Source organism: Mus caroli, chromosome 12 (genome assembly GCF_900094665.2).
Source record: "Mus caroli chromosome 12, CAROLI_EIJ_v1.1, whole genome shotgun sequence".
In the NCBI taxonomy this organism is placed as follows: Eukaryota; Metazoa; Chordata; class Mammalia; order Rodentia; family Muridae; genus Mus; species Mus caroli.
The window spans coordinates 58,734,600-58,750,043 of NC_034581.1; positions in this window are offsets into that span (position 1 = coordinate 58,734,600).

Consider the following 15,444-nt stretch of genomic DNA (forward strand, 5'->3'; position numbering starts at 1 on the left):
CTGCTTTCCTCTAGTCCTCTGGTTTAATCTTAGAAAAGTTCACAGCAGAAAACAGGTCAAATTACTTGGTCTTCTGCTTTGTAGATAAGTTTATCTCCTGAAGATGTTTAAGAACCTGGAGTAGAGTAGAGATTTTGCTTTTAGTTCCTGAAAGTTTTATGGAGAAGACACAAGAATTCACAAATCTCCTTCCTTGGGTAGTATTACTTGCTTTCTAATTACATGGGCCACTAGGAGCTTATTTTGTCTATTGCCTGTGGGTATATGAGGAATTTTGATAATTGAATGGAAAAAAAGAGTGAAGATCATGAACCTCACTTGCTAATTCACTTACTGTAGAAGGATTTTTGGTTCTCTGGGGTGAAATTATTTTAAACTTAATACTGATTTGGTGTAGCATTACTTTAGAAAATTTAAATTGTGTATTACAGCACAAGAACATGGCCTTGAGTAGACTCTGGACACCTGCCAATATCATCCTGAAAGATATTTATACAGTAGCAGAGTTGAAAAAAAGAAGAAAAGTTGTACAGTGTTATATATTATTACTGTATCAGTTATGTACTATGGAAAATTAAAGTTAATATTTATAAAACAATACAGCTATTAATTTTTATATAATGACAACTCAACTTTGTAAACTGGGTGAACTAGGATACTTATTTTGAATATTTATGCATACGTATGTGCACATATGTATATGCTTTTACATATACAGTATTAGTATGTATATAATTATATGTCTATGAACTTTTGTTTGTTTTCATTTTTGTGGGAATTGTTATGACGTATAATGATAAGACTGGTCAATCTATCCCTTTATATAGTAATTCCATCTGTACATACTGAGGCATTGTTTTTTCTTTCCATCAAGTGAATTCAGCAGTGTTGTCATAGGTTTCATTTTGAAAAATTAAATCCCAGTCTTTCAGTTTTCCAAAATGAAGACTCAGAAGTCAGGTGAGGTAGTTAAAGCCTGCTAGCTCAGAAATCCAGAGAAAGCACCCAGCTGATCGTCCTATGCCACAGCCATTTCAGAAGGTAAAGCTCTTACTCCTTCTCCACAATCTTAAAGACCCTTCAACTCAACTTACTTCCGTTCACTCCATACCATCTCATGATGCTTTGCCTTTTGACCTATAGTTGATTTTATTTAACTCTTGGATTGAAGGTGTGTACTAGGAGTGAGCCACAGAACAAGTACTTGTTTACAGTAGACAGGAAGCTCTAGGAACAAAGGCTAAAACACAATTAGAAACAAATTCTTACCATTCCAAATCTCAGGAGTTCAAAATGTGATCAAATATCCTGTATCAATGTTACATTCTATTGTTTTGCTTCTGGTTATGTTTTTAAAGTATACACACACACACACACACACACACACACACACACACACACTACAGCTGTTTCCAGACACACCAGAAGAGGGCATCAGAGCCGATTACACATGGTGTGAGCGATCATGTGTTTGCTGGGAATTGAATTCAGGTCATACTGGAAGATCAGTCAGTGCTCTTAACCATTGATCCATCTCTCCAGCCCCTTGCTTCTCTTTTTGAAAGATCCATCGTACGCAAGAAATAAAGTTTGCAATGCCTATCCTGGTAAATAACAGCTTTTAACATTTGTGTGTTTGTGTGTGTGTGTGTGTTTGTGTGTGTGTGTGTGTGTGTGTGTATCTGGTACAAACTGTGTTAAAATTTACCTTTTAAAATGTATTATTGAGAATTGATAGCCACTTGAAATCCATCCCAAAATTGTTTCTCCTCTAGGAAGAGCCTATGTCTGGAACTTTCTTCTTTGTGTGGGAAAGAGGTTCATTTCCAAAAGAAGTTCCCTCAGAAGCACACATTGCTCCATGACCTTGTCCTATTTGTCAGAGAAATTACTGGAAAATGTGATGTCTTCCAAAAAAAATAGAGTCATAGGTTCATTTTTGAGATATTGGATTTATATTTTCTCATGGTCTGTAAAAATTTCTTGAAGTTAAGTATATGTTTTCTCTTGTCTTCTGATAGTTTGTGGCAAAAATGAGAAAAAAGAGAAGTTTTTACTGCAGTATTTCTGAGACCATCTGTGACAAAGAAGTATTTCTCCGCCATTTTTCTGTATTTTGGCTTTCCAACCAAGATTAGAGAGGAGACAGCTTTATCACTTTTGATGATGTTAATGCTACGCATCCCCATGGTTATGAAAAGTGCGATAATTATTAGTCACCTAAATACTTATTTGGAACTCTCTGTCTTTTTATAGGTATCAGTCTCTTCTGATAGTGACAACACATTCTTCCATGAAAACAATTATAAAACTGATTCTTTCCTGAAATGATTAAACATAGTGACCATGGACATCCACGGCTATAGCTCACTATTGCCTTTCTGATTTCCTTTAGTTTCAGCAAGGAAAATGAGGTGTGGACTGGTGGGTATTCATTCTTTCCTCTAGGCATTTTCCAAGGAAGAATCATTCCCTCTTCAGGTGGAGCTTCAGAGAGTTATATAACTGGCAACCAGGCCTTATGTCAGTAAGGCAAACTTAGTCTCTCTCTCTCTCTCTCTCTCTCTCTCTCTCTCTCTCTCTCTCTCTCTCTCTCTCTCTCTCCTGTGTAATTCAACATGTCAACATATTTTATTTTATTTTACTTTTTAGATATATTCTTTATTTACATTTCAAATGTTATCCCCTTTTCTGATCTCCCTCTAAAAACTCCCTGCTCTTATTCCCTCCCCCCGCCCTGCTCACCAACCCACCCTCTCCCACTTCCTGCTCCTGACCTTCCCCTACACTGGGGCATAGAACCTTCACATGACCAAGGCCCTCTCCTCCCATTGATGACCAACTAGGCCATCCTTTGCTACAAATGTATCTGGAGCTGTAAGTCCCACCATGTGTACTCTTTGGTTAGTTAGTTAGTCCCTTGGAGCTCTAGGGATACTGGTTAGTTCATATTGTTATTCCTCCTAAGGAGCTGTAAACCCCTTAGTCTCTTTTTATTAGTCTTTGGTTGGAGTATTTAATTCTTACAATATTACTAAATGGTTTAATTTGCTTAAAGTTTCTTTTTTTATATTCTAACTACATTAATAGCTTCTCTCAGTTTGATTCACATGGATAAAGTGAAAATAGAGAAGAACGATAGGGCATGAACAGACCTCTGCGGGTAATAGAAAATTATCTTGCTAAAAGGACAAAAATATAAAACACAGTCTCATATGAGGAAACTTCCTAAAATCTCCCTGGATATAGCAGAAAGTTATAAATTCCAGAATATCACCAATATTAGCCTCAAAGACTGGCTGTCAGTTGTATTTTTTTCAGTGAGAACTATCTAATATAATTTTATTTCATCAATACATAAACATTAGTGTTAGGTGTTAAAAGAGGGAGATAGCTAGGAGAACCATTCCTTGCTAGCCTTTCAAAGACAGAGGAAGAAACAAAAATGCAAGCCCCTGTATTAGAGTTTATAGAGCAGAAGGAGTACCTTGGCTGGTCCATGTCAAGGGATGACACAAAGATTGCACCACATAACAGATCGTCTGCAAGATATTGTGGAGGGATGTGACTGTTTCTTCTATGAGAGAAAGAGAGAGAAAGAGAGAGAGAGGCACACAGACAGGAAAAGATATACAGAGAGCAATAGAAAGAGATAGATAGATAGACAGACAGACAGACAGACAAACAGACAGACAACATGTGATCTGGGAGGGGAGGAACCTTTTAAAGAGTACATATCCTGAATTTGAAGGTTGTCATAGATGGGGCTGCTGGCACTGAGTTGCTGAAGGCAGGCTGGTGCTGATATACCTCCCTTGTGTTTATTGTAAAAGGAAGGGATTGCCAGTGCAAGAATGGGGGAACCCTGCTCTCTAGAGTGTTTCATTCTGCCTGGGCATGTTGAAATCTTTGGGAACCCAAGAAAGTTGACAAATTCCCTATAGAGCAAGTTAAAGATATAATTAAGGAGTTTAGGGGAATTATTTTCTTAGGTGTACATTTGAAACTTTAGACTAATGGTTCTGGTAGCTGAGGCAGAGAGTCCCAAGACCAGGGGAGAAAGAGATAGTTCCCACCCTCAGGAATAGGTGGAGTTGGCACATTGGAATAGGCTGTTGAGTGAAAGCACTTATCTGGAGTGCATAAGACCCATGAGAGTTGGATTCAAGTGGATTCCCTGAAGTTTACAAGATTTTTTTTTAGGTTTTCTACAAGAGGTGAGTTTTAGATATGTTAGAATTACCACTCTTTGTAATCTGTACTGAAATCCACATCATAGAAAATACAAAAGACTTGTGTGTTTGAGTCATAGGAACTTGGGACCCCATAACGATTTTGAGTGCAAAGCATGAACACTCTTTCCTCTATCCAGAAGGCTGTCTGTGTAGAGATTAGACAGATGTTTTCAGCACAATGAGAAGCACGTTTAAGTCTATACTTAGGAGACAATCAAAGGAGCTTGTGACTGTGATAACAGGAACAATGCTTTACTAGAGCTGCATTAATACCTTATCAGATCTCAGTTGATTAATGTTAAAACTCTGCACTTTTGAAATCTTACACTGACAATAGCATAGAAAGAGAAAAAATATATAAAATATATTTTCATTTTTATATTCCTTAAGTCACTTCCTTTTTTCTTTACAAATTGCATTTACAAACCTTCAAATATCTTCTTAGACCCTAAAACATTATTTTAGAATCTCAGAACTTAAGCTTTCCCATACTCAGATCTTCCATCCATTTTATATACCTTTCAGTCCATCCAATCATTTATGATGAGGCAGTGGTTGTTGATGACTGACATCAGTTATTATAAACTGGTTTCTTTAAATAAAGGGATGGTAAACAGTTACTTTGAAATCTGTTTCATGAGATTATCTCTTTTTGAAGTCTGGTAACAAGGTGTCTGACCTTGTAGTAGCTCTGGGAAAGTGAGGTCTGTGACCTACTTTTTACATATGAAGAGAACAGAGAAGGCATCTGAAGCCTTGGCTGCAGATGGTAAACTGGCAACTCTGTCACTAGTCTAGTCCTCATCACCTTCAGAAACCTGGGAAGGATTTCAAGGGAATTTGCAGGAAGCACAGGGCAAATAGCTCCTCAGTCTATTATAAAAGACAGACTTACTGGCTTCCTGAACAAATCACCCAAGAATCCACCATGGTGGTCAGGAGTAGAGGTCCTAGGACATCATTAGTCTCTTGGTTTCCAGGCCCAGGAGATCAGAGAAGCAGAAAATTTTCAGAACTGGCTTATCTATAGAGACCAGGAAAGTTAACACCCCAGTGTCCTACTCATCCACAGTTTGGACAAGGTTCTGGGAACAGGCAAGGAGAAGAATGGTTTTTAGCCAATGGCTAGTTTTGCCACATGCAAAGCAAGTTCCAGGTGATGATCTTCTGTGCCCACCATCTTCTTTGGAGGATATGTCAGGGGTGCCAACAGGATATGTCACTGATCTCTATCACATTGTTTTAAAAATAAACATCTTAAACACTATATTCAGCAGATCTCTGAAGAGTTTGAGGACCGGTATCTATTAAGTATATTTAAGCAAGAGAGATTTGCTTGTTTCTACTTATTTCTTTTAGGCTTAACATTAAAAACATATATAGGAGGCTAAATAAAGATTATTCTTGTAATTAATTAATTAGTCTGAACACATAAAATTTGATCATTTATAAGATGGATGACCATTAACTTGCAAGTCCTAAGTATACTTAACAATTTACAATAAGTTAGTGGTTTTTACATGACTATGTCTTTACATTGCATCCCTATTAGTTTTAACCTTAAAAAATAATATGAACTTGATGACATCCTAGGGATTTATGTCTTGATTAACAAATATGCCTTACTAAATAAACACAGTGCTACTCATCTAATTTTTTTAGAGTTGTTGTTAACCAATTCACAAAGATATAAGTAGTTAGACATATATCTTAAATCAGGTTCTGTTAGTCTGAATATACCTTTATAAGCTTAAAATGTTATCATTATATATAGTATATTCCAAATCACAGTTGGATCATATACGTAGTATTTATATAACTTTAAATTTTTATCATTGTACAAAAATCAATGCCAATCCAAAATGTTTGAGACTTGTTGCTTCCTTAGTCTAAATAGGAAATGCAATGATAAACAGAGAACTCATTAGGACTAAAAGTTTTACAGTTGTTGCATTATCCCATGTTTTCATCTTAAGATGGTGAATTCACATGATGTGCACTCTTTAATCTCTGTAAATATGGTTGCCAGCCATGGGAATGTTTACATCTTGATGAGATCACCAATCAAAATGGAGAAGAGAAACATGGTTTATACACAAGTTTTATACACACAAAGCTGAATTCAAGTTACATATACACAAACACAGAGCTTCTCCCCGTCCCTTACAATTGGCTGGTTTGTGTTATATGAGAAATGCTGGGTAATTTAGACCCAGAAACAGAAGTTGATCAGTTCCTCCCAGAGGTCACTGGTGATACATTCAAAAGTCTTGGCAAATTGTTCCTTCCTATTGAAAACAGCCCAAATATGTGCCTTGGAAAAAGAAAAAAAAATCTTAGAATTCAGTTATCTGAAGTGTTTGTGTGAAAAGTGTGTTCATTTACCTGGAGTGTCTTTTCCTGTCTCTATGCCTACTGGTAAACTCTCTGAATCCAATTCCCTCAATAATACAATTATAACTAAAATGAATTATATCATTATTAATCATAATCAAATTTATTCTAAGAATAAGCAATGAAAAGGAAAATATTATAATTGCAATATCATGTATCGTATTAGACAATATATTCTTAAACTTTTCTATTTGCATGTAGACAGACTTTATTCTTAATGTAGAGAAAATATGAAGAATATTACATAATCAATATTATATAGAAAATTAGGGATCCTAGCCTTTCTTATGTTTTACTAGTTCATTGGCATAAAAGATAATTCATCAGGTAGTTTGGAGTAACCAAAATTCATTCTGAACATAAAAGTAAGAAAAACTACATGTTACTCTGAATTACAGGTTGTAAAACATAACAAATTTAATTAAAGTAGATGAAATTTGGCTTTGAATATTTAAGGAAAAATAGTAAGACTAGAATAAAATCAATTTTATACAATGCATTGTGCAAGAGAAAAATACTGCTAGGATATTTACAAGAGTAAAACTTCCTATTTAATAATATTGACTAACCTAATAAAAAGGAAAATTGCAATACTTTTAAATTGAATAATGTCTCTTGAGGTATATATGATCTTGCAGCCCATAACATGCATAAAATCTGAAATTGAATTTTTAATCTTCCTTCCTTGATCCTTATGTTATTCTTCTGTTTATGATGAACCAGAACAGGCATTAAATCAATTCAAAGCTTAGTTCCTCCAGTGATGTGCTTCTTGTCTCTGAGGTTCTGTTTTTTAAATAGTCTCTCTCTCTCTCTCTCTCTCTCTCTCTCTCTCTCTCTCTCTCTCTCTCTCTCTCAGAAAAGAAATAAATGAACACTAATTTTATCATTTAGGAACAGCAAAACAACTCTGTACCTAATAAGACACTTCCAAAGTATATGTGCTGACTCATTTCCACAGAATAAACTCCATAAAACTTTCATAATCTATAATTTAAAGTATTCTTAGGCATTTCTACAAAAATCACAGTAAGGATGTCTTACAGTATTGAAATACAGTGATCCATTATTGTACTTTGATCAGCATGGCTTGATATGAAATTAATTTTTTTAAACTACCAAGTGGTGTTTTATGGGTCAAGCAATGTTTGAAGCATTTAAAAATTTTAAGCCACTGTGGTACTTTTATGGAGTAAGTACTTTTCATACCTCAGTTGAACAAATCAGAGAAGTGTAGTGCAGAGAATTTAAGTAACTATTCCAGAGTCACGGGTAGTAAATAGTGGCTCTGATATAACAAATTTGTTATTTGTGATGGTTCTGCTTGATTGCCACTGTGTTAGAGTCAAGAAATCCCTAATGGATTACTAAACCACATATATGGGCTTCTAAACAACTGAGGATTAATTAATGGGGGAACATCTCCCTGCATGTGTGCAGCACAGTCCCATAGACACTTGCCCCGGTACAGTAAACAAAAGGAAGAAAGCCCTGGCATGAGAGTTGCTTTGCTCTGTTCCCTGGAGCCTATAATGTCAGCCATCCTGCTTCCTTACCTAGTCCATGCTGAGATGAGCTAAAATATATGATCCTGTGAGTCCAAAATGGTTCTCTTTCTGCAGGACTTTTCTACAATTGTTTCTGGAGGGTTTTTCTTAGGGATGTAAAATTAGCTAGTACAAAGGGGAAGAGAGTACATATTGTATTCCTATGATAATTTTTTTTAAAAAATGTATTAAATACTTTATTTACATTTCCTTTTTTCAATTTTTATTACATATTTTCTTCATTTACATTTCAAATGCTATCCCGAAAGTCCCCTATACCCTCCCCACGCCCTGGTCCTCTACCCACCCACTCCCACTTTTTGGCCCTGACAATGCCCTGTACTGGGGCAAATAAAGTTTGCAAGACCAAGGGGGTTCTCTTCCCAATGATTGCCGACTAGGCCATCTTCTGCTACATATGCAGCTAGATACATGAGCTCTGAGAGTTCTGGTTAGTTCATATTGTTGTTCCACCTATAGGGTTGCAGACATCTTCAGCTCCTTGGGTACTTTCTCTAGCTCCTCCAATGGGGGTCCTGTGTTCCATCCAATAGCTGACTGTGAGCATCCACTTCTGTGTTTGCCAGGCACTGGCATAGCCTCACAAGAAACAGCTATATCAGGGTCCTTTCAGCAAAATCTTGCTGGCATATGCAATAGTGTCCGTGTTTGGTGGCTGATTTGGGATGGATCCCCCAGTGGGGCAGTCTCTGGATGGTCCATCCTTTTATCTCACCTCCAAACTTTGTCTCTGTAACTCCTTCCATGGGTATTTTGTTCCCTATACTAAGGAGGAATGAAGTATTGACTTGTTGGTCTTCCTTCTTCTTGATTTTCTTGTGTTTTGCAAATTGTATCTTGAGTATTCTAAGTTTCTGGGCTAATATCCACTTATCAGTGAGTTCTTTTGTGATTGGGTTATCTCACTCGGGATGAAATCTTCCAGATCCATCCATTTGCTTAAGACTTTCATAAATTCATTGTTTTTAAAGCTGAGTAGTAATGTTATCTTTCCTATTTCCCTCTCCAAAAATCCCCCATCCTCTCCCCCCTCGTCCTGCTTCCCTACTCACCCACTCCCAATTCCTGGCCCTGGCATTTCCCTATACTGGGTCATAGAACCTTTACAGGACCAAGGGTCTCTCCTCCCACTGATGACCAACTAGGCCATCCTCTACTACATATGCAGCTAGAGACATGAGTTCTACCATGTTTACTCTTTGGTTGGTGGTTTAGTCTCTGAGAGCACTGGGGGTACTGGTTAGCTCCTATTGTTTTTCCTCCTATAGAGCTGCAAACCCGTTCAGTTCCTTGGGTACTTCCTCTAGCTCCTTTATTGGGGACCCTGTGCTACATTCAATGGATGACTGTGAGCATCCACTTCTGTATTTGCCAGGCACTGGCAGAGATTCTCAGGAGACAGCTGTATCAGGCTCCTGTTAGCAAAATCTTGTTGGCATCTGCAATAGTGTCTGGGTTTGGTGGTTGTTCCATAAACAACCACCAAATCTTACGATAATTTAACAAACAGTCCTTATCACTAACTTGCAAAAAGTAGCACTAGATAACAATAAATGACAAAAGGACACAAGCTTTAATAAACAAAGAAAAGTAAGACTTGCCTGTATATTATTGCATCAATAGGTGCCTTCACTTAATACACTAATTACAGATTCCTGTTAGTTTTCCATAATTTTAAAGTATTTCTGGCCTTAGATGATTAAATGCTAAGAAAAATAGAAATCATCCAAAGTGGAGGTTTCAGGGCTAGAAACATGATCAAAATAGAATTGTGAAGCTAAATTGTTTTCAGGACTAAAAATACTTTTCTATATAACAAAAATTAAAGACTTTATACAAAAATGATTAGAACTGATGGGTATGTTCAATTTACCTGCAGGACACAAAATCGATGTGAAAAAAATCAGCTGCCTAAAGTTACACCAATTACCATGTCACTGAGAAAGAAATCATGCAAAAAATTCCATTCACAGCAATTAAAATGTTTAGCACAAATTGAACCAAAAAAGAAGATACAGTCTCAATCTAAATTCTAAACTACTAATGTTAAAATTGAATAGAATACATATATAAAGTAACTGAAATGTTATTCATGTTTATTTATATTTAGATACATTAATAACATTTAAAGTAAATTCAAAGAGATGTATTGGGTGACAATAGCACGGGGCATTGGAGGGAACTCCTGTAGTTTGAGAACAAAGTAAGATATATTCATGTATGAAATTGCCAATGAATCAATATAGTTATTATAAAAATTAGTTCTTTTAATTTCAAGTCAAGCAACCGTGAGTATTATATTAATTTGGAGCATCTTATAAAACCACTTGTTTCTTTCCTCATCATTGCTATTTACAATTTTATGACAGTAGTCTTTACTCTTGATTTATACAAGTAAAATTACTCCTTTAAATATAAAACTAATGCTAATGTTACCAAATTGATTTTAAAATCCACTGAGGTCTTAATTATACCTTCCCCAACCCTTTAGTCATTCAGTCCTTCCCATCTATGTCTCTCCTTATTTAAATAGTCCTCTGCATTATTATTCTTTGACACTTCAAAGATGTTTAAAGTACCTATCGAAACCTCTTATTATTTAAATACATGTCTACTAACCATTTTTCAGACACACACACACACACACACACACACACACACGACAGCCTTGTGGAGCTATCCTACACAGGGGTTATGCTCATCACAGAAACCATAGGTTACAAACTAAAAAGCCCGGTTTTAGGCATGGGATACCTCCTCTGCTGTTTGTCATGATGTATCAGTGACTTCCAAATAAAAAGCCAAAGCTATTGTCATTGCTCTTGGTTGTCCAAGAAAACTTAATAAGACCCTATTAATGGAAACAATACACACACTGGTCAAGGTGGTATTGACCAGGATGCCTTTTTCCTTCTGGCTAGTTTCATAGTTCTGAAAAGTGCTATGTAGGCTGCTAGGGGAAAAAATTCATCAAGAAAATTGTCTAGCTGTGACTCTGTGATCTGAAACAATGAACAGTATTGAAAGATATGCCCATGGGTGTAATCTTGGAATGAACTGTATACCAGGTAACCAACTGTTTTCCGATTGGATTTAAGACTTATTCCACAGGAGGAAACACATACTTGCTACTGCAAATTTAACTACAAACCATGGATTGAGAGCTTACAGATTTCATGAGTGAACCTACTCCGTCATACATCATTCACCTAAATGGACATAGTATCAAACTACCGTCTAAATTTATGGCTCTCTACTTATTGATTAATGCAGCTCTCCACCTCACTAGAGCAGTTTCTTCGTGCAACTGATCAAAGAGCACAGAATGAGTGTCAGTGGAATGTTCATGTGTAAATGGGACAGCTGTGCAACAACTCTCTTCAAGATATATAGACTAACATAAAAGAGGTAAGGAATCAAGGCAGCCTTAGGAGAACAGTCTTCTGCACATCACAGTACTAGAGTACTCATGAACTCACAGTAGTTGTGGTTGCCTGGACAAGATCAAACCAGTCAACTCTCTAGAATGAATTGAGAAGGGGCTTGAAAGTCGCATCTCTAACTCAGGTCATAAGGACATTTGATGTCCTTTGAGTAAAGAAGAGAGAATCAGGGTTTTTTGCAGGGTATTAAACCCTGTTAAGTCCACCATACTCCAATGGATAGCCACCCAAAGATGAGCAATGGGCTTCACAAGTTGTAGTTGATGGGGTAATTAAAAAGGCCCCTCAAGAGACATTTAGTTGTATGGGGTGGTTAGGGAGGTAGAGATAGATCTGAAAGGAATTAGGGGAAGGATTTTGGAGTGGCTATAATCCAATGAGTCAAAAATAATACCAAAAATTATATGAGAAAAGGATAATAATAATAATAATAATAATAATAAAGATCGTGAGTGAAATTCAGTCTTAAGTAAACGCAACAGGGTTAAAAGCATCACATCACCCCTCCTCAAATTATACACCAATGTAATAGCATAAGCATTGTCATATGGCACTGACATAATATTTTTCTTAAATATTAAGCAACATTGTTTGCGGGAGCTGGTCTCAGAGTGAATTATATTTATTACTTAATTTTGGTGTCTACTTCTACTCTGCCTGAAAATTTCATATTTATCCATGAGCTAAAGTGGGAGAATGCAATAATAAGAATAACAACAACAACAACAATAAAAACAACAAACAACTACTATTACTACAACTACAACAGCTAAACTAAACTACACTAAACAAACTAAGTTAAACTAAGCTAAACTAAACTAAACTAGTCTAGACTGGTTACCTAAATTCTTGTGCAGTAATTATGCACAGCATCTTCTAACTGGAAACCCAGACTTAATTTTAATTTGGCTTTCACATCAATCAGCCATGTGGGCTTTGAAAAGCAGCTGACACTTATTCAACATTATTTTAATAGTTTTGTAGATGGTTAGTCTCCCTTACAAAAATTAAACTAAAACCTATACATCATAAAAATTACATGTGCCTAGCACAGTGCCTGCAGTGTCTAGCAAAAAAAAAACTAAAAAGGAAATATACTGCAAATCTTCTGGCATTTCAACTGCTACATGGGAACGTGACCCTTATAGTACAAAAGAACTGGGCTGCTCTAGCAACTGTATTCTTAGCCATCTCTTTGCAAGCAAGTTGACAGCTATTTCAATTTACCTTTCAATCTTGTTAAGCACTGGAGTATTATATATCTGCAGGCTATTTCATGAATTAGAAACCTCACCCCTTATCTAAAGTGGCAGTATCCAAAACACTCACAAGGGGCAAAACACATCCCAGCCTACATTGAGAATAAATAACCAAGAAATAAATGCCTAGTAAATGAAATGCATTCCTCTTTAAGTTTAATATCCTCTGAAGTCTGTTAGGCTTCTTAAGCTCATCTGGAAATGCTCAAGTCAAAGATGACATTTAAGTCCAGATTCCTGGAAAGAGCAAGTGTTTTTACTCTTGGAGTTAAATACCAATAATAGGCTTGTCATTCAAGCTAAATGGAATACACATTTAAAGATTAAAAACAACAACAATAACAACAACAAAACAAAACAAAACAAAAAACCCACTGGAGATGTAGCCTTGGCTTTACAACCAGTAAATGCTACCATATAGTGACCAAAACAAAAATTAATTTCTTTAAAATAAACGTTAATAAATTCACGTCATTAAAAATAAAAGTGCATTTCCTAATTTCATAATGCAGAACAGGAGGGGAATAATGACAGGATAGTAAGAAAAAATATGAAAATACGATAATAATTAAAAAGTGGAAAATTATAAAATAATAAATAAATTAAATGACAGGGTCAGGGAGAGATGAATTAGCAGGTAAAGTTACCTTATGCCAAGCCTAATGTTTTGATTTATACAACTGGGAACCAAATGAATTCAGGTGAGAGCAGATGCTGGTGAGAAGGTGGAGAAAGAGGAACACTCCTCCAAGGCTGGTGGGATTGCAAGCTGGTACAACCACTCTGGAAATCAGTCTAGCGGTTCCTCAGAAAATTGCACATAGTACTACCAGAAGATCCAGCGATACCTCTCCTGGGCATATACCCAGAAGATATTCCAACTTGTAATAAAGGACACATGCTCCACTATGTTCATAGCAGCCTTATTTATAATAGCCAGAAGCTGGAAAGAACCCAGATGTCCCTCAACAGAGGAATGGATACAGAAAATGTGGTACATTTATACAATGGGGCTACTCAGCAATTAAAAATAATGACTTTATGAAATTCTTAGGCAAATGGATGGACCTGGAGGTTATCATCCTGGGTGAGGTAACCCAATCACAAAAGAACACACATAAAATGCACCCACTGATAAGTGGACATTAGCCCAGAAACTTAGAATACCCAAGATACAATTTGCAAAACAAATGAAACTCAAGAAGGTAGACCAAAGTGTGGATACTTTGCTCCTTCTTAGAATGCGGAACAAAATACCCATGGAAGGAGTTACTGAGACAAAGTTCATAGCTGAGATGGAAGGAAGGACCATACAGAGACTGCCCCACCTGGGGATCCATNCTATATACAACCACCAAACCCAGACACTATTGCATATGCCAGAAAGATTTTGATGAAAATACCCTGATATAGCTGTCTCTTGTGAGGCTATGCCAGTGCCTGACAAATACAGAAGTAGATGCTCACAGTCATCTATTGGATGGAACACAGGGCCCCCTGGAGGAGCTAGAGAAAGTACCCAAGGAGCTAAAGGAGTCAGCAACCCTATAGGAGGAACAACTATATGAACTAACCAGTATCCCCCAGAGCTGTGTCTCTAGTTGCATATGTAGCAGAGTATGGCTTAGTCGGCCATCAATAGGAGGAGAGGCCCTTGGACTTGGGAAGATCATATGCCCCAGTACAGGGGAATGCCAGAGCAAGGAAGCAGGATTGGGTGGGTTGGGGAGCAGGTCGGGAGGGAGGGTATGGGATTTTGGGGATAGCATTTGAAATATAAATGAAGAAAATATCTAATAAAAAAAGAACCATCTCCTTCAAGTTGCTTCTTAACTTAGACACATGTGCACTGTGACATTATGTGCAGATGCATAAGTATACACATAGAAATGAATAATGTAATAAAATAATTAAAGCTAAAAGAACATCTAAAAATCTTTCTTAATCTTGAACATTTTTTTCCAAGTATAATATGGTAAAAGCTAATGATCTTAATGGGATTGTAATAAGACTGATTCTCAATATAACAGAGCTAATATTAAGTAAACACAAAGATTGGTTATGACTGTGTGTGTCTTTAATAGATTTCAAGATCATAACTTACAACAGTGAGAATTAGACACAGATCAAGGAGAAAAGGCTTGTATCTCAGAAGAAAAATGTTCAAATAGATAACCATAATACATTTTAAAAACCATTTTTATCTAATCAGCTTACTTAGTCCTGCATGACTAATTCTTTTTTTACCCTATTATTTTGAATGATCATATCTGATTATAAAAATAAGGTAGAAATACTGACTATAAAAAATTTTTCTCGCCCAGCCTGAGGACAGTGATCCGCCCTGCAGGGAGCGCCATCTTGGCTCCGGGGCTCCGACAAACTTAGTCTGCACAGGTGAGAGTGAGGACCACAGAGGCAGACAGCTTCTGGGACAGGCAGGAGCCACAGAGCCTCTGAGGCAGCACCCTTTTGGGGCCACAGACATCCGGCACCCTCCCAGCTGGAAGACAGTGGTCTGCCCTGCACAGGAGCCCTCTGCCTC